The sequence below is a fragment of the Marmota flaviventris genome, chromosome 2 (genome assembly GCF_047511675.1).
Source record: "Marmota flaviventris isolate mMarFla1 chromosome 2, mMarFla1.hap1, whole genome shotgun sequence".
Classification (NCBI taxonomy): Eukaryota; Metazoa; Chordata; class Mammalia; order Rodentia; family Sciuridae; genus Marmota; species Marmota flaviventris.
In genome coordinates this window covers 131,142,014-131,164,987 of record NC_092499.1, presented here as the reverse complement: position 1 = coordinate 131,164,987, position 22,974 = coordinate 131,142,014, and positions in this window count along the sequence as shown.

Genomic DNA, 22,974 nt, shown 5'->3' with positions numbered 1-22,974 from the left:
AGCCCGAGTCCTAATACTAGCCCTAACCCTAACACAAACATTAGCCTTCATCCTAGCACTAAACCTAGCTTTAATCATAACACTAAACCTAACCCTAGCCCTAACCCTAATACTAACACTTGCCCTAGCCCTCAACCTAGCTATAACCCAATACCTTACCCTAAATGTAATACTAACTCTAACCATAATGCAAGACCTAAACCTAACACTAACACTAGCCCCAATTTAGCCCTATCCCTAAACCTAGCCCTAACCCTAACCCAAACCCTAGAGCTAAGACTAACTCTAACTCTCATACTAGCCCTATCATTAGTTCTAACCCTATCCCTTACCATAATCCTAAACCTAACCCAAACCCTTGTCCTAACCCTTGCCCTATCCTTAGCCATAGCCCTAACCATAGATCAAAACCTAACTCTAAATCTAAACCTAACCCGAAGCCTAAGCCAAACCATTATAAATATTTAGACTCTGTGTCCACAGATGTTGGCTTCAATTATTATTTAGAATATAGTCATTAGTTTCATAAAAGGTATACCATTTCTGGTGGTGTATAGTGAACTGAGGGTCAGGGGTAGGATGCTATGTTACGGGGGAAAGGAATGAGGGTATGTGATTAATCTAACTTAGCAACTTTGGAGGAGAACTCCAATGAATAGATAGGGGTAATTTATGGAAGAAGTTATAAATTCAAACTCCTTATCTGTATTCATAAAATTACCCTATATATAAATAGTAAAAGTTAGCAAGCTGAAAGTGTGATAGAGGGAGAAAGAAAAAAGAAGAAAAGTAACAAGGAAAGAAAGAAAGAGATGGAGAAAGAAAATAAGAGCAAATAAAGAGGTGGTGAGGTGGGGCCTATGCAATTCCTCTATATTATACTATTCTAGTGATTCAGTTCTTAAATTCCAATTTCATGGAAAGTACTTGGTTTCACATATGTTGAGGCGGTGAGGACCAGAGGGGATGGGTAGAAGAGAATGGATGCGAAGAGCAAGAAAAGAAAAGTAAGAAAGAAAAAAGTCTCTCAGGACTCTGTTTTCATTTCTTGCAGTAGGTGGAGTTGTCTATTCCTAGCTTAAGTCTCTGTGCTCAGGGTGGTGGAGGTAGCCAGGGTGAGAGGGTTTGAGCTTCTACCTGGAGCCTTCCTACTCTTAGTCTCTGAATTGGAAACCAGGTGCCTGTACAGTTGCTGTTCCACATTGATAGCTACACCCCCCAAAAGCTCGTGAGAAAAATCTTGAGTTATCACAGCTGGAGGTAGGGAATTGGAAATGGGTTACCTGATAAGCTGCAAAATCGAGCTGGTAGCCACGCCCACTGATAGATAACAAGTAAGGACTTGCAAGATGGATTCCATCTATTACCCATGTATGGTGTTTTGTGAGGTGGGTGGTTCTGGAGTGACCTTGTGCTGTGTCCAGAGCTCCGTCTCTTGACTCTCAAACTAAGCCTCTGTTTTCTGTGCTTCCTTCCATCTGCACAGAGAGCACCCATGTGGCTGACACTGCTGTCAGCGCCCTGAGAAACTGCACACCCGAGCCTTCCATTTGAGCTGAGAGCACCCATGTGGCACAAGTTTTCTTCAAATTTCTATGATACTGGGCAGGATTCACCTTACTCTGCTTCACAGGTTTGGGCCTTCTCAGTTCAATGGTTCGCTGTCAGGAACAGTCTGTATTTTAAGGTTTCCCTTCATTATGGCTTATTGACATGAATGAAAATTGAGCTGGAAGTCAAACAGGATGGGCAGGAGGTGCTTAAAACTTCACAAACTCAGTTCTCAGTGGTCACTCTCTGGTTTCTTTCTTTTGAAGGTAGGCCAAAGATGAAGCATGCAAAAGAAACTGTACCTGAGAGCCCTTAAGGAGAAAACAGAGAAATATGTATGTACTGAAATAAGTCTCCCATCAATTTGATCAGATTTCTTTGGTACTGTGCAGTATTCATCTTTTAGCTTGCTCCACTAGGCTCCCCAATGTTGGCACTTCTAGTATCAATTGTTCTCTAAACAGGTAAGTGTTAGTGTTACAGTTAGGGTTAGTGCTAACTTTAGAGCTAGTGTTAGAGCTAGAGTTTGTTTTGTTCAAATTTCTTTGATACTGGGAAGATTTATCTTTTACCTACCCTTCTATGTTCCCCAGTTTTGGGCCTTCTCGGTTCAATGGTTCGCTGTTGGGAATAGTTTGTTTTTAATGTCTCACTTCATTTTGACCTATATGGGTAAATGTAAATGGAGCTAGAATTCAGAGGGTTGGTGCTACCTCATTGAAACTTCACATACTCAATCAGTTGTCTGTGGGCAATCTCTGGTTTCTTCCTTTTAAAAGTTGCCATAAGTTGAAGCATGCCAAACAACTTTACCCAAGAGCACTTTAGGAGAAAACAGGGCAATATGCATGTACTGAAATACCTCCCCCAATTATTTGGTCAGAATAATTTGATACTGTACAGGATTCATCTGTAAACTTGGCCCACTAGTCTCCCCAAGTTTAAAACCTTTATGATCAAAGGTTCTCTTAACAGGTTAGGCTTAGTGTTATGGTTAGAATTAGGGCAAGTTTTAGAAATAGTGTTAGGGTTAGAGTTAGTTCTTATCAACGTTTTGGATACTAGGCAGGATTTGTCTTTTTCCTATTCTTAGTATGCTCCCCATGTTTGGGCTTCCTAGGTAAAAGGGTTTGCTCTCAGGAGCAGTTTTAATTTTCATGTTTCACTTTATTTTGCCCTATAGTGGTGAATGGAAATGGAGCTGGTCTCAAACAGGGTTTGTGCTAGCTGGTTGAATCTTCACACACTCAATCAGTTCTCAGTGCACATTCTCTCATTTGTTTCTTGTGGTAGTAGCCAAAAGCTGAATTAGAAAGTAAAGCTTTATCTGTGAGCACTTTAGGAGCAAGCTTCAATATTTTGTGCATGGATTACTTTGATATTGTACAGGATTCATCCTTTTCCTAGTCTTAGTAGGATCACCAAGTTTGGGTTTTCAAGATTTGCCAGTTCACTGTCAGGAAAAGTTGGAATTTTTAGGTTTCACTTTATTATGGCCTATAGACGTGAATGAAAATGGAGCTGGAAATCAAACAGAGTTACTACTAACTGCTTGAAACTTCACAAACTCAATCAGCTCTCTGTGAGCACTCTCTGATTGTTCTTTGTGAAAATACCTTAAACTGAAGCATGAAAAAATAATTTATCCCAAGAGCACATTAGGAAAAAACAGGGAAATATGCACTTAATGAAGTACCTCCCCCAATTATTTGGTCAGATTTCCTTGATACTGCACAGGATTCATCTGTTAGCTCGCCCCACTAGGCTCCTTTATTTGGGGACTACTATGATCAATGGTTTTCTAAAAAGGTTAGGTTAGATTTAGTATTAGGTTAGGGCAAGGTTTGAATATTAGTGTTTTGTTAGATTTAGTTTTTTTTCAAAATTCTTTGATACTGGGCATAATTCAACTTTTACCTAGCATTCCTATATTCTCTAGGTTTGGGCCTCTTGGGTCAAGGGTTTGCTCTCCTGAACAGTTTGTATTTTAAGTTTTGGTTTCATTTTGACCTATGTGTGTAAATGGAAATGGAGCAGAAAATCCAACAGGGCTGGTGCTAGCTACTTGAAACCTCACACACTCAATCAGTTTTCTATGGGCATTATGTGGTTTATTCCTTGTTAAAGTAACCCTAAGCTGAAGCATGCAAAGCAACTTTATGTGAGAGCACTTTAGGATAAAACAGGGAAATATGCATGTACTGAACTACCTCCCCAATTATTTGGTCAGATTTCTTTGATATTGTGAAAGATTCATCTGTTAGTCTACCCAACTTGGCTCCCCAATGTGGGACTTCTAGGATCAAAGGGATTCTAAACAGGTTAAGATTACTGTTAGGGTTAGTGCTAGGACTAGCATTAGACCTAGTGTTAAGGTAAGAGTTAGTTTTGTTTTCAAATTTTTCTATGCTATTGTGCAGGATTCATCTTTTTCCTATTTTGACTATACTCCAACTGTTTGGGCCTCCTACATAAAAGGTTTTGCCTTCAGGAACAGTTTCAGTTTTCATATTTCTCTTCCTTTTGCCCTATAGGGGTGAATGGAAATGAAGCTGGTAATCGAACAGGGTTTGGGCTAGCTGGTTGAAACTTCACACACTCCATCAATTTTTAGTAAGCATAATCTGGTGTTTGCCATGGAAGTAGCCCTAAGATGAAGTAGAATGAAACAGCTTTATCTCTGAGTGCTTTAGGAGAAAGCAGAGTAGCTTCAATTTTTTTTTGGTTGGATTAGTTTGATACTATACAGGATTTATCCTTGACCTAGCCTTAGTAGGCTGCTCACGTTTGGGCCTTCAGGTTCAATGGTTCAGTGTCAAGAACAGTTTGAATTTTTATGTTTCACTTCGTTATGGCCTATAGGTGTGAATGCAATGGAGCTAGAAATCAAACATTGTTGGTGCTAGCTGCATGGAACTTCACACACTCAATCACCTCTCTGTGGGAACTGTTTCGTTTTTCTTTGTGAAAGTACCTTAAGCTGAAGCATGAAAAACAATTTATCAATTAGCACTTTAAGAAAAAAACAAGGAAATATGAATGTACTGAAATACCGCCCCCAATTTTTAATCAAATCTCTTTTATACTGCACAATATTCATCTGTTAAGTTGCCCCACTAGGCTCCCCAAATTGGGACTTCTATGATCATTGGTACTCTAAACAAGTTAGAATTAGGTTAGGATTGGGTTACATCTAGTGTTAGATTTAGAGTGAGTTTTGTTCAAATTCATTTGATACTTGGAATAATTCGTCTTTTACCTAGCCTTACTATTTTCCCCAGGTTTGGGCCTTATCCCTGTCCGGATCAGTTTGTATTTTAAGGTTTCCTTCATTTTGACCTATATGGGTAAATGTAAATGGAACTTGAAATCAAACAGGGTTAGTGCTCACTGCTTAAAACTGCACATACTCCATCAGTTCTATGTGGGCACTCTGAATTCTTCCTTGTGAACGTTTCCCAAAGCTGAAGCATGCAAAAACATCTTTATCCGAAAGAATTGTAGGAGACAACAGGGAAATATATATGTACTGAACTACCTCCCCAAATTATTTGGTCAGATTTCTTTGATACTGCACAAGATTCATCTGTTAGGTTGTTCTACAAGGCTCCCTTAGTTTGGGACTTCTATGATAAAAGTTTCTCTAAACAGATTAAGGTTAGGTTTATTGTTAGGGTAAGGGCTAGGTTTAACCTAGTGTTAGGGTTACAGTCAGTTTTTTTTTTTTTTTTTTTTTTTTTTTCATATATCTTTGATACTGGTCAGGATTCGTCTTTTACCTGGGCTCACAATGTTCCCTGGTTTGGGCCTTCTTGCTTCAATGATTTGCTGTCAGGAACAGTTTGTATTTTATGGTTTCACTTTATTTTGAACTATTTTGTTGAAGAGAAATGGAACACGAAATCAAACAGGGTTGGTGCTAGCTGCTCGAAACTTCACACACTCAATCAGTTCTCTGTGGGCACTCTCTGGTTTGTTCCTTATGAAATTAGTAATAAGCTGTTAGGGTTAGAGTTAGTTTTTTATTTTTATTTTTATTTCTATGATACTGGCAGGTTTCACTTTTTCACTATTTTCCTATTTTGACTATATTCCAAATGTTTCGGCCTCCTTTCTCTCAGGAACAGTTTCAATTTTCATGTTTCTCTTCTTTTTGCCCTATAGAGGTGAATGGAAATGAAGCTGGAAATCAAACAAGGTTTGTGCTACCTGCTTGAAACTTCACACACTCAAACAGTTCTCAGTGAACATTCTCTGATTTGTTTCCTGTGAAGTATCCCTAAGCTGAAGTAGAAAGAAACATCTTTATCTATGAGTGCTTTAGGAGCAAGCAAAATACACATGTACTGAAAGAGCTCTGATTTTTTTTGGTCAGATTACTTTGATCCATTACAGGATTCATCTTTTACCAACCTTAGTAGGCTTCCCAAGTTTTGGGCCTTCAAGGTTCAGTGGTTCAGTGTCAGGAACAGTTTGAATTGTTAGTTTTCACTACATTATGGCCTATAGGTGTGAATGGAAATGGAGCTGGCAATCAAATAGGGTTTGTGCTAGCTGCATAAAACTGCACACACTCAATCACTTCGCTGTGGGCATGCTCTGGTTTGTTCCTTGTGAAAGTATCTTCATCTGAAGCATGAAAAAACAATTTATCCAAGAGCACTTTAGGAGTAAACAGGGAAAATAGGCATGTACTAAAACACCTTCCCCAATTATTGGTCAGAATTTTTGATACTGGGCAGGATTCATCTGTTACCTTGCCCTACTAGGCACCCCAAGTTTGGGACTTTTATGATCAAGCTCTATAAACAGGAAAGGCTTAGTTTTAGGATTAGGGTTAGGGCTAGGTTTAGAACTAATATCCGGGTTAGAGTTAGTGTTGTTCAAACTTCTTTGATACCATTCAGGATTCATTTTTTAACCCAGCATTACCATGTTTCCTAGGTTGGGCCTTTTTAGTTCAAGGTTTGCTGTCAGGAACAGTTTGTGTTTTAAGGTTTCACTTCATCTTGACTTCTATGGGTTAGGATTAGTGTTAGAGCTATGGCTCGGTTTTGTTTTAGGGCTAGGGCTAGTGTTAGGGCTAGATTTTGAATTAGCATTAGGGTTAGATCTAGTGTTAGGGTGAGGTGTAGGCTTAGGTTTATGGTTAGATTTAGAGTTAGATTTAGATCCAGGGTTGGGGTTAGGGCTAGGGTTAGTGTTACGGTAATGGATAGGGTTAGAACTAAGGAAATGGCTAGGATAAGAGTTAGATATATATTTAGGACTAGGCTTAGGGTTAGAGTTAGGGTTAGAGCTAAAATAGGGCTAGGATTAGGGCTAAGGTTAGTGTTAGAGATAGGCCCAGGGGTAGGGCTAGATTTAGGATTAGCATTGGGGTTAGGATTAAGTTTAGGGTAATGGGTGATGTTATAGCTTGCTTTAGGCCTAGGGTGAGGGTTAGAATTAGGATTAGGGCTAGGGTTAGTGTTTAGTTTAGGATTAAGGATAAGTTTATGGATAGGGTTTCTTTTAGGTTCAGTGGTAGAATTAGGCTAGAGCTAATGTCAAGTCTAGAATTATGATTAAGGATAGTTTTAGGGTTAGGTTATTGCTAGGTCTAGTGTCAGAGCTATGTTTAGGGTAAGGGTCAGGTTTAGAGTTAGGGGTATTATTAGGGTTAGGGTCAGAGTTAACATTTGGTTTAGGTCAAAGTTTAGGTTTAGGTCTTGAATTAGTGTTAGGTTTAGGCTTAGGGTTAGGGTGATTGATAGGATTAGGTTTAGGTTTCCGATAAGGTTTAGGGTAATGGATGGGTTAGGTTTAGCAATAGGGTTAAGGTTAGCATTAAGTTGGGGTTATGTTTAGTATAATGAATAAATTTAGAGCTGGGGTTAGGGCTGGTTATGGTTTGGATTAAGTCTAAAATTAGAGTTAGGTTTAAGGATAGGGCTAGAGTTTGGTTTACAGTAAGTGTTAGGTTTTTAGCTAGGGTTATGGTTAGGTTAGGGTAAGGGTTAGTGTTTGAGCTAGGGTAATGTCTTGGGCAAGGATTAGGTTTACGTTCAGGTCTAGTGATATGTTTATGGTTAGGGTTTGGTTTAGGGTTTGGGTTATGGCTAGAGTTTTCATTACATTTAGGGTTAGTTTTAGGTTAATGGATAATGTTAGATTTAGGGTTAGGGTTAGGTTTAGGGTTAGGTTATGATTTAGGGCTAGTTTTAGGATTAGGTTTAGTGTAAGGATTAATGTTTCTGCTAGGGTTAGGGCTATTATGAGGTTTAGGTTTATGGTTAGGTCTTGAGATACGTTTATGTTTAGGGTTAGGTTTAGCGTTAGGGATAGGGTTATAATTAGGGTTAGGGTTAGGGTAATTGACAGGTTTAGAACTAACGTTTGTGCTAGGATTAAGGTTAGGATAAGAGCTAGAGTTAGTGTTATGGTTTTGGTTAGGGCTAGGGTAATGTTCAGGTTAAGGGTTTGGCTTTGAGCTAGGGTTAGGTCTAAGGCAAGTGTTAGTGTTAGGGTTATGCTTAGGGCTAAGTTTAGGCCTAGGATTATGGCTATGTTTGTGTTAGGTTTAGGGTAGGGTGAGGACTATGGTTATTGTTAGGGCTACTGATAGGGTTAAGATTAGGGTTAAAATAGGGTTAGGGCTATGTTTAGGGCTAGTATTAGGGTTAGGGTTATGGCTAGGTCTAGTATTAGGACTAGGTTTTGTGTTAGGGAGAGGTTTAGAAATAGGTTAATGTTAGGGTCAGGGTCAGTGTTCCAGATAGGATTAGGGTTAGGGTTAGAGCCAGATTAGGACTAGTGTTAGGTCTAGAGGTAGGGTAAGTTTTTAGTTTAGGTTAAGGGTTATTGTTAGGGCTAGAGCTAGGATTTTTTTTAGGTCTAGGGCTAGAATTATAGCTATATTTAGGATTAGTTTTAGTTCTAGATCTAGTGTTATAGTCAGGTATAGGAATAGGCTTACCGGTAGGGCTAGTGTTATGGTTTGATTTAGGGTTAGGGTGCCATTTCTACCTAGAGTTACTGTTAGGATCAGAATAAGCATCAGGGTTAGAGTTAGAACTAGAATGAGGGCTAGACTAGTAATAGTGTTTAAGTTAGGCTAAGGATTAGGGTTAGGACTAGTGTTAGCATTTGGTTTAGGGTTTGTCTTAGGGTAAGAGATAAGTTTAGAGCTAGGGATAGGGCTCAGGTTAGGGTTAGGGTTACGGGTAATTAGGGCTTAGATTAGGGTATTTCCTAGGGTTAGAACTAGAATTAGGGGTAGGATTTGTGTTAGGGTTAGGGCTAGGTTTATGACAACGACTAATGTATGAACTAGGGTTATGATTAGGGCTAGTTTTATGGTTACTGTTAAGGCTAGGTCTGGTGTTAGGGTTAATTCAGATGTTTAGAGCTAGGATTAGTGTTAGGATCAGTGTCAGGGTCAGGGTTATTTTTAGAGTTAGGGTTAGGTCTAGGTGTAGGTTTATGGTTTGGTTTAGGTTAAGGGTTAGGGTTAGGCATATGGCTTGGTTTTGTTTTAAGGCTAGGGCTAGGGGTAATGCAAGTTTTAGGATTAGCATTATTGTTAGGGCCAATGTTAGGTTTGGTTTAGGATTATGGTTATGGTTAAATTTAGAATTAGGTTTAAATTTAGAGTTAGGTTTAGATCCAGTGTTTGGCTAGGGCTAAGGATAGAACTAGGGCTAGGGCTAGGGCAATTGTTAGAGTTAGTCTTAAGGGTAAATTTAGGGTTAGGATACAACTAAATTAGGGTTAGTGCTAGGCTTAGTGTTAGGGTTAGGACTACGGTTAGGGCAAGGGTTATGGTTATGTTTAAGATTATGGTTAGGTTTAGGGTTATGGTTAGGTTTAGGGTAAGGGATGGGGTTATAGGTAAGTTTAGGGCTAGGGTTAGAATTAGAGTTAAACCTCGGGTTATGGTTCAGTTTAGGATTAAGGCTAGGTTTAGGGCTAGGATTAGGGCTAGGGCTAATTTCAGGTCCAGCTTTACAGTTAAAGATAGGTTAGGGTTAGGTTAGATGTAGTGTAAGGATTAGGTTTAGGGTTAGGGTCAGGTTTAGAGCTAAGGGTATTGTTTGGGGCAGGGTCGTGGTTAATGTTTGGGATGGGTTAAGGTTTAAATTTTGGGCTCGAATTAGCATAGGTTTAGGGTTAGGGTAATGATATAGTTAGATCTAGGTTTCAAGTTAAGTTTAGGGTAATGGATAGAGTTAGGATTAGGGATATGGTCAGGTTTAGTCCTAAGGTTAGCATTAGCATTAGGATTATGTTTAGTGTAATGGATAGGGTTAGAGCTAAGTTTATCATTATTCTTAGTGCTAGGTTTAGCGTTATGTTTAGGGTTAGCATTAAAGCTCTGTTTAGGGCTCAGATTAGGCTAGGTTTTGGGTTAAGTTAGGGCTAGGGTTAGGGTTATGGCTAATGTAAGTACTAGGGTTCCAATTAGGGCTAGTTTTAGGGTTAGGGTTAGGGTTAGGGCTAGGTCTAGTGTTATGTTTAGGGTTATGTTTAGGCTGATGTTTAAAGCTAGGTTTAGTGTTAACATCAGAATCAAGGTTAGGGCTAGTTTTAGGGTTCTGCTTAAAATTAGAGTTAGGGCTAGGATTAGATCTAGGTGTAGGGTTAGGGTTTAGTTCAGGTTAAGTGTTAGGTTTAGGGATATGGCTCGGTTTTGTATCAGGGCTAGGCCTAGAGTTAGGGCTATTTTTAGGAGTAGCATTAGGGTTAGGGTTAGGGTTAGTGTTAGGTTTAGGCTTAGGCTTTGCATTAGAGTTAGATTTAGAGTTAAGTTTAGATATAAGGTTAGGACTAGGGCTAAGGAAATGGCTAGGGTTAGGCCTAGGATTAGAGCAAGGTTTAGAATTCCAGTAACGGATACGGTTAGAACTAGTCTTAGGGCTAGGGAGAGAGTTAGACTTAGTTTTAGGGCTAGGGTTAGGGTTAGGGTTAGGTATAGGGCTAAGTTAGGTCTAAGATTAAGGAGAGGGTTGGTTTTAAGTTAGGCCTAGGTTTAAGGTTAGGGTTATGTTTAAGGCTATGTTTAGTGCTAATATGGGCTAGCATTTGTGTTCAGGTTAGGGCTAGGATTATATCTAGGGCTAATGTGAGGTCTAGGATTATGGTTATGGATAGTTTTTTGGTTAGGTTTTGGCTAGGTCTAATGTAAGGTTTAGGTTTAGGGTAAGGGTTAGATTAGAGGTAGGTGAATTATTAAGGTCAGGGTCATGGTTAGCATTTCTTTTAGGTTTGAGTTTAGGGTTAGGGCTCAAATTAGCATTAGGGTTACAGTTAGGGTAATGATAGGGTTAGATTTGGGGTTCAGGTTAGGTTTAAGTTAATTGATAGGGTTGGGTTAATGATAGGTTTAGGTTTAGGCCTAGGGGTAGCATTAGGGAAAGGGTTATGTTTAGGGTAATGGATAGAGTTAGAGATAAGTTTAAGTCTAGGGTTATGGTTAGGATTATGTCTTGAGATAGGTTTAGGCCTAGAATTAGCATTAGGGTATTGGTTATTATTAGGGTAATGTGTACAGTTAGAGCTAAGTTTATAGCTAGACTTATGGTTAGGATTATGTCTTGAGTTAGTGTTAGGGTATGGGTTGGACGTAGGGTTAGAGTTAGTGTTATGTTTAGTGTAAGAGTTAGGTTCTGAGCTATGATTAGGTTTAGAGCAAGGGTTATGTTCAGGGTTATGTTTAAGGATAGGATTATGGTAGGTTTAGGATTAGGGTTAGGGTTAGGGGAATGGTAATAATTAAGTTTAGTGTTAGGGTTAGTGTAATAAATACGGTTAGATGTAGGTTTCGGGTTAGGGACTGGGCTAGATTTAAGTTTAGGGATAGGGTTAGGTCTATGTTTATATTTAGGTTTATGGTAAAGGTTAAGATTTGATCTATGGTTAGGACTACTGTGTGTATTAGTTTAGGGTTAGGTCTAGGGTTAGTTTTCTGATTAGGGTTAGAATTATGGTTAGGGTTAAGGATAGGGTTACAATTAGGTTTAGGGTTAGGGTAATGGGTAGGTTTAGAGCTAGAGTTAGGGCTAGGGTTAATTTAAGGATTAGGACTAGGTTTAGGGTTACATTCAGGAATAGTTCTAGGTTTATGTTTATAGTAAGGGTAAGGTTTTGAGATAGGGTTAGGACTAAGGTGAGGGTTAGCTTTTGGTTAGGCCTATGGTTAGGGTTAGGGTTATGCTTAGGGCTAGGTTAAGGCCTAGGATTAGCTCTTTGTTTTGTGTTAGCTTTAGGCCTACGGTTAAAGCTGTGGGTAACGTAAGGGTTAGGATTATGAGTAGGGATAGATTTAGGGTTAGGGTTATGCCAAGATCTAGTGTTAGGTTTAGATTTTCAGTTAGTGTCAGGTTTAGAAGTAGGTTTACTGTCAAAGGTAGAGTCAGTGTCTGGGTTAGAGTTCAAGTTAGGGTTACAGCCAGAATTAGGAGTAGGTTTAGGTCTAGGGGTAGTGTTAGGTTTGTCTTAGGATAAGGGTTATTGTTAGGCCTAGGACTAGGTTTTTTTTAGGTCTAAAGCAAGATATAAGGCTAGATTTAGGATTAGGTTTAGTTCCAGGGCTAGTGCTAGTTTTTAGTCTAGTGTTAGGGTCAGATTTAGAACTAGGGTTTGTGTTAGGGTCAGGATAAGGGTCAATGTTAGTGTTCAGGTTTGAGATAGGATTAGAGCTAGAATGAGGGCTAGGATCAGAACTATTAATAAGGTTAGGATTTGGGTTAGCCTAAGGAGTACGCATAGGTCTAGGGCTACCATTAGGGTTAGGGTTATTCATAGGGTAAGCGATAGCCTTAGAGCTAGTGTTAGGGCTAGAGTTTGGGTTAGGGTTAAATCTAGGTTTACGGCTAAGACCATAGGGATAGTTTGGGGGTTAGGGTTTGGGCTAATGATAAGGAAATGGCTAATGTAAGAGCTAGGGTTACAATGAGGGTTTGTTTTAGGGTTAGGGTTAGGGGTAGGTCTAGTGTTACGGTTAGGTTTAAGGTTAGGATGATGTTTAGAGCTAGGTTTAGTGTTAAGATATTAGTCAGCATCAGGATTATGGTTAGGACTCAAATTAGGAATATGTTTACATTTAGGTTTCAGTTTAAGGTTAGGGGGGTGTTTAGAGCTAGGGTGAGCATTAGGATATGAGTCAGGGCCAGGGTTAGATTTAAGGTTAGGGTTAGGACTCGAATTAAGGCTATGGTTAGGTCGAGGTTTAGTGTTAAGGTTTGGTTTAAGTTAAGGTTTATGATTAGGGCTATGCTCAGTTTGTTTTACTGCTAATGTTAGGGTTAGGGCTACTTTTACCATTAGAATTAAGGTTAGGGGTAGTTTTAGTGTTTGGCTTACGCTTAAGTTTAGGGTTAGATTTCAAGGTAGGTTTCGATATAGGGTTAGGGCTAGGACTAAGGATAGGGCAAGGGTTAGGGCTAGGGTTAGGGTTATGGTAATGGATAGGCTTAGAACTAGGGATAGGGATAGTGTGAGAGTTAGAGTTAGACTTAGGGCTAGGGTTAGGGTTAGGTTTATGTATAAGTGAGCGGTATGGCCAGTGTTAAGGTTTGCTCTGGGGTTAGGGTCAGTTTTAGACCTAGGGTTTGTGTTAGGGTCAGAAAAATGGTCAGGGTTAGAGAAAGGGTTTGGGATAGGATTAGAGGTAGAATGAGGGCTAGGGTCAGGACTATTAATAAAGTTAGGATTTTGGTTAGCCTAAGGATTAGGGATAGGTCTAGGTATACCATTAGGGTTAAGGTTTCATTTAGAGTAAGGGATAGGTTTAGAGCTAGGGTTATGGCTAGAGTTAGGGTAGGGTTAAGGTTAAAGTTAGGTTTAGGGTTCGAATTAGAGATAGTTTTGTGTTAGGGTTAGGACTTGGGTTAGGGCAATCACTAATATAAGAACTAGGGTTACAATTAGTGTTAGTTTTAGGGTTAGGGTTAGAGGGAGGTGTAGTTTTACTTTTAGGGTTAAGTTTAAGTTTAGGATGATTTTTAGAGCTACATTTAGTTTTAGGATATGACTCAGGGTTAGGGTTAGGACTCAAATAAGGGCAAGGGTCACTGTTAAGTTTGGGTTTAAGTTTAGGATGGTGTTTGAAGCTAGGGTGAGTTTAGCATATGAGCCAGTGTCAGGTACACTTTTAAGGTTAGGGTTAGAACTCGAATTAAGGCTATGGTTAGGTCTAGTTGTAGTGTTAAGGTTTGGTTTAAGTTAGATTTAGCGTTAGGACTATTGCTTGTTTTTGTTTTACTGCTGGTGGTAGGGTTAGGGCTAGTTTTATGAATAGCATTAGGATTAGGTTTAGTGTTAGTGTGAGGCTTAGGTTTAGGCTTAGGGCTAGGACTAAGGATTGGGCAAGGGGTAGGGCTAGGTTAGGGTTACTGTAAGGGCTAGTATTAGAACTAGTGATAGGGCTAGTGTGAGAATTATTTTATTCTTAGGGCTAAGGTTAGGGTTAGGGTTAAGGATAGAGCTAAATTAAGGCTAGGATTAGGTCTATGGTTAGTGTTCAGCTTAAGCATAGAATTAGGGTTAGATTTAGCATTTAGTTTAGGGTAAGGTGTAATGATAGTTATAGAGGTAGGGTGATGTTTAGAATAAGGGTTAGGATTAGTGTTATGATTAAGTCTAGGTTTAGGGCTAGGATGAGGGCTAGGGTTTGTTTCAGAGTTTGGGCTAGGATCAGGAGTATGGCTAATTTCAAGTCTAGAATTATGTTTAAAGATAGTTTTACGGTTCGGATTATGGGTGCGTCTAGTGTAAAGTTTAGGTTTATGGCTATGGTCAGGTTTAGCGCTAGGGGTATCATTAAGTTGAAGGTCTAGGTTAGAGTTTTGAATAGGTTAAGGCTTAAAGTTATGGGTTGAATTAGCATTAGGGTAAGGGTTTGAGTAATGATAGGCTTAGAATTAGGGTTCATGTTAGGTTTAGGGAAATGGATAGGTATAGGATTAGAGATAGGGTTAGGTTTAGGCCTAGGGTTATTATTAGGGTTAGGGCTATTGTTATGGTAATGTATAGGGTTAGGGCTAGGGTCATGGTTATGATTAGGGCTAGGGCTAGTGTTAGGGTTAGGGTCAAAGCTCAGGTTAGGGCTCAGATTAGGGCTAGGATTTGGGTTAAATTAGTGATAGGGTTAGGATTACGGCTAATGTAACTACAAGGGTTACGATTGGGGCTAACTTTAGGGTTAAGATTAGGGCTAGGTTTAGTGTTAGGGTTAGTGTTAGGATTAGGGTGATGTTTAGAGCTAGGATTAGTGTTAGTGTCAGAGTCAGTGTCAGGTTTAGTTTTAGGATTCAGTTTAAACTTGAATTAGGGCTAGGGTTAGGGGTATGTGTATGGTTAGGGTTTGGTTTAGTTTAAGGTTTAGGGATAGAGCTTATGGCCCAGTTGTTTTTATAGAGCTAGGGCTAGGATTAGGGCTAGTTTTAGGTTTAGTGTGAGGGTGAGGGCTAGTGTTAGGTTTAGGCTTAGTCTTCGGGTTAGGATTAGATTTAGAGAGAGATTATGATCTAAGGTTGGTGCTTGGGCTATGGATAGGGCAAAGTTTATGACTAAATTTAGGGCTAGGGTTAGGGTTACATTAAGGGATAGGGTTAGAACTTGTGATAGGGCTAGTGTGAGAGTTATATTATTCTTAGATCTAGGGTTAGGGTTAGGTTTAAAGATAGGGTGAAATTAGCGCTAAGATTAGGCCTAGGGTTAGTATTGGGGTTAGAGTTAGGGTTAGGGCTAGGGTTAAGATTAATCTAGATTTAGGGCTTGGATAAGAGCTGGGGTTTTTGTTAGGGTTAGGGCTAGGATTAGGGCTAGGGCTAATGTCAGGTGTGGTGTTTCAGTTGAGGCGAGGACAGTTTTAGGATTAGGTTTATGGCTAGGTCTAGTGTAAGGGTTAGGTTTAGGGCTAAGGGTCAGGTTTAGAGCTAGGGGAATTATTAGAGTCAGGATCTGGTTAGAGTTTGGTTGAGGTTAGGGTTCAGCATTAGGGCTCAAATAAGCATTAGGCATGGTTAGGGTAATGTTAGGATTTTTTGTGTTAGTTTTAGGGCTAGAATTAGGGCTATGGCTAATGTCAGGTCTAAGCTTACGGTTAGGGATAGTTTTAGGATTAGGGTTATGGCTAGGTGCAGTGTAAGTGTTAGGCTTAGTGTAAAAGTCAGCTTTAGAGCTAGGAGATTTATTAGGGTCAGAGTCAGTGTTAGAGTTTGCTTGAGGTTAGGGTTTAGGTTTAGGGCTTGAATTAGCACTAGGGTGTGGGTTAGGGTAATGATAGGGTTTTGTTTAGAGTTTACATTAGGTTTAGGGTAATTGGTACGTTTAGGGTTAGTGACAGGGTTAAGGTTAGGCCTGGGTTCACATTAGGATAAGGGTTATGATTAGTATAATAGATAGAATTAGAGCTAATTTTAGGGCTAGATTAATGGTTAGAAATAAATCTTGAATTAGTGTTAGGATTAAAACTAGGGTTAGGCTTAGGTTTATGTTTAGCATAAGGGTTAGGTTTTGAGCTAGGGTTAGGGCTAGGGTGAGGGTTAGGTTTAGGGTTACTTCTAGGGATAAGATTATAATACTCATAGGGTTAAGGTTAGGATTATGGCTAGTGACATCATTAGGGATAGGGTTAGGTTTAGAGTAATGAATACAATTAGATGTAGATTTAGGGCTATGTTTAATGTTAGATTGAGGTTTAGGCTTAGAGTTAGGGCTATGGTTATATTTAGGTTTATAGTAAGGGTTAGGGTTTGAGCTAGGTTTAGATCTATGGCAAGTATGAGGTTTAAGGTTAGGTCTAGAGTTAGTTTTCCAGTTAGGTTTAGGTTTAGCATTAAGCCTAGGATTATGAATAAGTTTATGTTTAGGTTTATAGTAATGGGTAGGTTGAGAGCTAGGTTTAGGGGTAGGGTTAAGGTTAGGATTAGGGTAGGGTTAGGTTTAGATTGAGGGATAGGTGTAGGTTTATGTTTAGAGTACTGTTTAGGCTTTGAGCTAGGATTAGGACTAAGGTGAGGGTTACGTTAGGGTTAGGGCTAGGGTTAAGTTAGGTTTATGCTTAAGGTTTGATTTAGGCCTAGGATTAGCTCTAGGTTTTGTGTTAGCTTTAGGCCTAGTGTTAGGGCTATGGGTAATGTAAGAGCTAGGTTTATTTCAAGGGCTAGTGATAGGGTTAGGGTTATGGCTAGGTTTAGTGTTAGGTTTACATTTTTGGATAGGGTCAGATTTAGAGAAAGGTTTACTCTAAAGGTAGGGTCAGTGTTTGGGTTAGAGTTAGTGTTAGGGTTACAGCCAGAATTAGGACTATGTTTAGGTCTTGGTTTAGGGTTAGTGTTTGAGTTAGGTTAAGGATTATTGTTAGGGATACAGCTTGGTTTATGTTTAGGTCTAGGGCTAGAAATAAGGCTAGATTTAGGATTTGGTTTAGGTCTAGGGCTAGTGTTAGGGTTTGGTCTAGGTTTAGGTTCAGTTTTAGACCTAGGGTTAGTGTTAGGGTCAGAATAAGGGTCAGGGTTAGCATTAGGGTTTGGGATAGGGTTAGAGCTAGAATGAGGGCTAAGATTAGGACTATTAACAGGCTTAGGGTTTTGGTTAGCCTAAGGTTTAGAGATAGATCTAGGGTTACCATTAGGGTTAGGGTTTTTCTTAGGTTAAGGGATAGCCTTAAAGCTAGGGTTAATGCTAGATATAGGGTTAGGGTTAGGGTTAGATTAAAATATAGATTTATAGCTCAGATTAGGGCTATTTTTTGTGTTAGGGTTAGGGCTAGATTTGGGCATTGGCTAATGTAAGGGCCAGAATAAAATTAGGGTTAGTTTTAGGTTTAGGGTTAGGGGTAGGTCTAGTATTAGGTTTAGGTTTAAGGTTAGGGTAATATTTAGAGCTAGGGTTATTGTTAGGATATGATTCGGCATCAGGGTTAGTTTTGGGGTTAGGGTTAGGACTCAATTAAGGGCTAGGGTTACTGTTAGTGTTCGGTTTAAGGTGAGGGCTGTGTTCAGAGCTAGGGTGACTGTTAGGATATCAGTCAGGGTCAGGGTTAGCTTTAAAGTTAGGATTATGACTTGAATTTGGGCTAGTGTTACTTTTGGGATTTGCTTTAAGTTTAGGGTGTTCTTTAAAGCTTGGGTCAGTGTTCAGATATGAGTCAGGGTCAGGTTAAGTTTTAAAGTTTGGGTTCATTCTTGAATTAGGGCTAGGGTTACATCTAGGTGTAGTGTTAGGGTTTGGTTTAAGTTAAGGTTTAGGGTTAAGGCTGTTGTTCAGTTTTGTTTTAGTCCTAGGTTTAGGTTTTGTGCTAGTTTTAGTTTTAGTCTTAAGCTTTGGGGTAGGGTTCGATTTGGATTTAGTGATCGATCTAGGATTAGTGCTAGGTCTAACTATAGGGCAAAAGTTAGGGCTAGGGTTATGGTTACAGTAACAGATAGGTTTAGAACTAGGGCTAGGGCTAGGGTGAGAATTAGAGTTAGTCTTAGGCCTAGGGTTTTGGTTAGTTTTAGGGATAGGGCTAGATTACAGCTAAGATTAGGGGTAGGGTTAGTGTTCAGCTTAGGCCTAGTGTTAGGGATAGTGTTATAGTTAATTTTAGTGTAAGCTATGGTGTTATAGCTAGGTTTAGAGGTAGGATGAGGGTTAGATTTAGGGATGGGGCTAGGGTTAGGGTTATGGTTGTGACTAAGGCTATTTTAAAGCTAGGATGAGGGCTAGGGTTTGTTGTAGGGTTATGTCTAGAATTAGGGCTAGGGCTAATGTCAGGTCTAGTGTTACAATTTGGGGTAGATTTAGGGTTAGGTTTGTGTCTAAGTCTAGTGTAAGTGTTAGGCTTAGGGTAAGGGTCAGGTTTAGAGCTAGGTGTATTTTTAGGGTCAGGATCAGGGTTAGGGTTTGTTTTAAGTTAAGGTTTAGGGATAGGGCTCAAATGAGCATTAGGTTTAGGGTTAGGGTAATTGATTGGGTTAGGTATAGGTTTCAGGGTACGTTTAGGGCAATGGAGAGCTTTAGGGTTAGCAAAAGGTTTAGGGTTAAACCTAGGGTCAGCTTTAGGATTAGGGTTATCATAAGGATAATATATAGGGTTAGAGCTATGGTTAGGGCTAGAGTTAGGTTATGATTAGTGCTAGAGTCAGGTTAGGTTTGGGGTTAGGGCTAGTAACCCTAGCTTAGGTTAGGGTTAGGGTTAGATTTAGGGTCAACATTAGGTTTTGAGCTAGGGTTAGGTCTAGGACGAGGGTTAGGTTTAGTGTTATGGTCATGGTTAGGTTTAGGGTTGGGGATAGGTTTTCATTAGGGTTAAGATTAGGTTTAGGGTAATAAATTGGGTTAGATGTAAGGTTAGCTTTATGGCTAAGGTTAGGTTTAGGTTTAAGTTTAGTTTTAGGGCTAGGTTTAGTGTTGGTTTTAAGGTAAAAGTTAGGGTATGAGTTAGGGTTAAGGCTATTTCAAGGTTTAGGTTTAGGGTTAAGTCTAGGGTTAGGTATATTTTCTGGTTTACGGTTTCAGTTAGTGTTAGGGATAGGGGTATCATTAGGGTTAGGGTTAGAGTTAGGGTAATGCCTAGGGTTAGAGCCAGTGTTAGGTCTAGTGTTAATGTTAGGATTAGGTCTACGGTTAGTTTTATGTTTAGGGATAGTGTTAGGGTTATGTTTAGGCTAAGGTTTAGTGTTTGAGATTGGGTTAGGACTAAGGTGAGGATTAGGGTTAGGGTTATGACTAGGTTTAGGATTAGGGTGAGGGTTAAGCTTAGGGTAGGTTTAGGCCTCAATTAGGGTTAGAGTTATTTAAGTTTTGTATGGGTTTAGGCCTAGGGTTAGTGCTATGTGTAATATAAGGTCTAGGTTTCTGATTAGAGCTAGTTTTAGGGTTAGGGTTACGGCTAGGTTTACTGTTAGGTTTAGGTTTTGGGTTAGGGTCAGGTTAAGAGCTAGATTTAATGTTAGTGTCAGGGCCAGTGTTCAGGTTAAAGATAGGGTTATGGTGAAAATCAGAATAGGACTAAGGTTATGCCTAGTGGTAGTGATAGTGTTTGGTTTAGGTTAAGGGTTATTGTTAGGGCTGGACTAAGATTTGTTTAGGTCAAGGGCTAGAGTTATAGCTAGATATAGGATTAGGTTTAGGTCTAGTGCTAGTGTTAGGGTTAGGGTTAGGTATAAGGTTACTGGTAGGGCTAGTTTCAGGTTTTGGTTTCGATTTAGGGTCAGGTTTAGACCTATAATTAGTGTTAGGGTCAGAATAAGTGTGTGTGAAGGTCAGGGTGATGTTTTGGGTTAGGGTTAGATCTAGAATGAGGGCTAGTGTTAGGACTAGTAATAGGGTTATTGTTTGTGGTTGGCTAAGGATTAGAATTAGTACTAGAGTTAACATTATGAATAAGGTTTGGCTTAGGGAAATGGATAGGATTAGAACTAGCATTAGGGCTAGGATTAGGGTTAGGTTTATGGCTAGTTTTAGGGTTAGGTTTAAGGTTAAATCTAGTATTACGGCTTGAATTAGGGCTATTTTTGTGTTAGAGTTAGGGCTCGGGTATGGCGAAGGCCAATGTAAGAACTAGGGTTATGATTAGGGTTAGTTTTAGGGTTAGGGTTTCAGCTAGGTCTAGTGTTAGCATTAGTTTTAGGGTTAGGGTGATATTTAGAGCTAGGATTTTTTTGGATATGAGTCAGGGTGAGGGTTAGTTTTAGGCCTAGGACTCTAATTAGAGCTCAGGTTATGGCTAGTTATGGGTTAGTGTTGAGTTTAGGTTAAGGTTTAGGGTTAGAGCAATGGCTCGGTTTTGTTTTTGGGCTAGGGCTTGGTTTATGGCTAGTTTTAGGATCAGCAATAGTGTTAGAGCTTGTTGTAAAATTAGGTTTAGGCTGAAGATTAGGGTTAGATTTAGAGTTTTGGTTAGATCTAAGGTTAGGGCTATGGCTAGGGTTAGTGCTAATGTTAGGACTATTTTGAAGGTTATGGTAATGAATAGGGTTATAAATAGATATAGGGCTAGGGTGTGAGGTAAATCTACACCTAAATCTACACTAACACTAGCCCTAGACCTAAATCTAATCCTAAATATAGCCATAACTCTAGCTCTTGACCTAACAATAATACTTAACCTAACCCAAACACTAACTCACCCTAGATTTAACCCTAGTCCTAATTATGGCTGTAACCCTAAAACTAACCCTAACCAGAACACTGACCCTTACCCTAACACAAACCCTAACTCTAAATCTAATCCTAACCCCCAAACTAACCCTAACACTAGAGTAACCCTAAAACTAGCCATGACCTTAACCCTAGTTCTTAGATTACCCATAAACCTAACACTAGCCCAAAACTTCAATCAAAACCTAGCCCTAATTGTAGCCTTAAACCTAACCCTAAGCATAACCCTAAACTTAAACCTAGCCCTAACCCTAAACCTAACCTTTGCCCTAGCCCTAACCCAAGCTGAAACACTAAACCTTACATAAACCTAGCCCAAACCATAAATGTCACCCTAACCCTAGCTCTAACTCTATTCATTACCCTAACCATAACCATAAACCTAATGCTAACCCTATTCCTATCCCTACCCTTAACCCTACCCTAGCCCTGACTTTAACCTAACCCTCACACTAGCCCTAACCCTAGCTTGATCCCTAATACTTACCCTTAACCTAACCATAACACTAACCCAAGGCCTAACTCTAACCCTAACCCTAGTTCTAATCCTAAACTTAACCCTAGTCTTAACACTAGATCGAACCCTACCCATTACCCTAACCCTAAACCTAACTCTAATGACAAACCTAGACCTAAACCTAAACCTACCCTAACCTTAATCATAAACCTAACCCTAGAACTAACCGGAAACCTAACCCTAAACCTAACCCAAATACTAGCTCAAATCCTAACATTTATCCTAAACCTAACCCTCCCCTAACCCTAAAACTAACCCTAACTCTAACCTGTCATCTTCTTTATCAATTACCCTAACACTAATGTTAACCCTAGCCATAACTCTAACACTAACCATAACCATAACCCAAAACCTAAGCCTAGCCCTAGAACTAACCCTAGCTCAAACCCGAACCATACCCTTATCCTAATCCTAACCCTAACCCTAACCCTAGCCCTAACCTTCACCTTAACCATAACTCTAGCCCTAATCCTAATCATAACCCTAGCCCTAACTCTATAAATTACCCTTAATGATAACCTTAACCCTAATGCTAACCCTCGACCTAACCCTAAACCTATCACAAAACTTAACCATATCCATTACCCTAAACCTAACCTGAAGCCTAAACCTAAGCCCTATCCATTACCCTAACCCTAACTCTAACTTTGATGTTAATTTGAGCCTAAACCTAAACCTTAACCTAACCCAAACCTCAAAACTGACCCTGACTCTAATAATACCCCTAGATTTAAACCTGACCCTTTCTCTAAACCTAACCCTAAAACTATCCCTAACTGTAACCCTAGACCACATATTAGCCCTAGCCCTAATTCTTGCCCTAAAACTAACACAAAACCTAGACCTAATCCTAACCTTAAACCTAGTCTTAATCCTAACCCAAACCATAGCCTAGCCCTAACCCTAATGCTAATTGTAAAGCTAGTCCTAACCCTAACTCTAGTACTAAAACAAAACCAAACAAGAGGCCAAAAACTAAACCTTAACTTAAACCAAATTTGAACACTACACCTAGACCAAACCCTAGCCCTAATTCGAGTCCTAAATCTAACCTTAAAAATAACCCTGACTCTGACTCATATTCTAACACGCACCCTATCTCTACACAATCCTAAATTTAAACCAAACCCTAACAGTAACTCTAGCCCTAATTTGATCCTAAAACTAACCTTGACCATGACTCATATCCTAACATTAACCATAGCTATAAATATCACCCTAACCCTAACACTAGAACTACCCCTACCACTAACCCTAAAACTAACCGTAATTGTAACCATAGTTCTTACATTATCCACTTCCCTAACCTTAGCCTTAACCCTAACACAAAAACTAGCCCTAATCTGAGACCTAAACCTAGCTAAACCCTAACCCTAAACCTAAAACCCAACACTAACAATAGCTCAAAGCCTAACCCTTACCCTAAATATAGCCCTAGCCCTATCCCTAACTAACCCTAATCTTAGACCTAACCCTATCCTTAATCCTATCCCTAAACCTAGCTCAAAACCTACTCATTACCCTAAACCTAACAGTAAACCTATTGATAATCCTAGCCCAAACTCTAACGCTAACCCTAACCCTAACCAGAAAACTACCCCTAGACATAACCCTAAGTGTAACACTCATCATAGCCCTAACCCTAGCTCAAACCCTAACCCTTACCATAAACCTAAACATAGCCATAGCCCTAACCCTAACCCTAAACCAAAATCTAACCCTAACACTGATCTTATATCTATCTGTATTCATTACTTGAAACCTAAACTTAATGA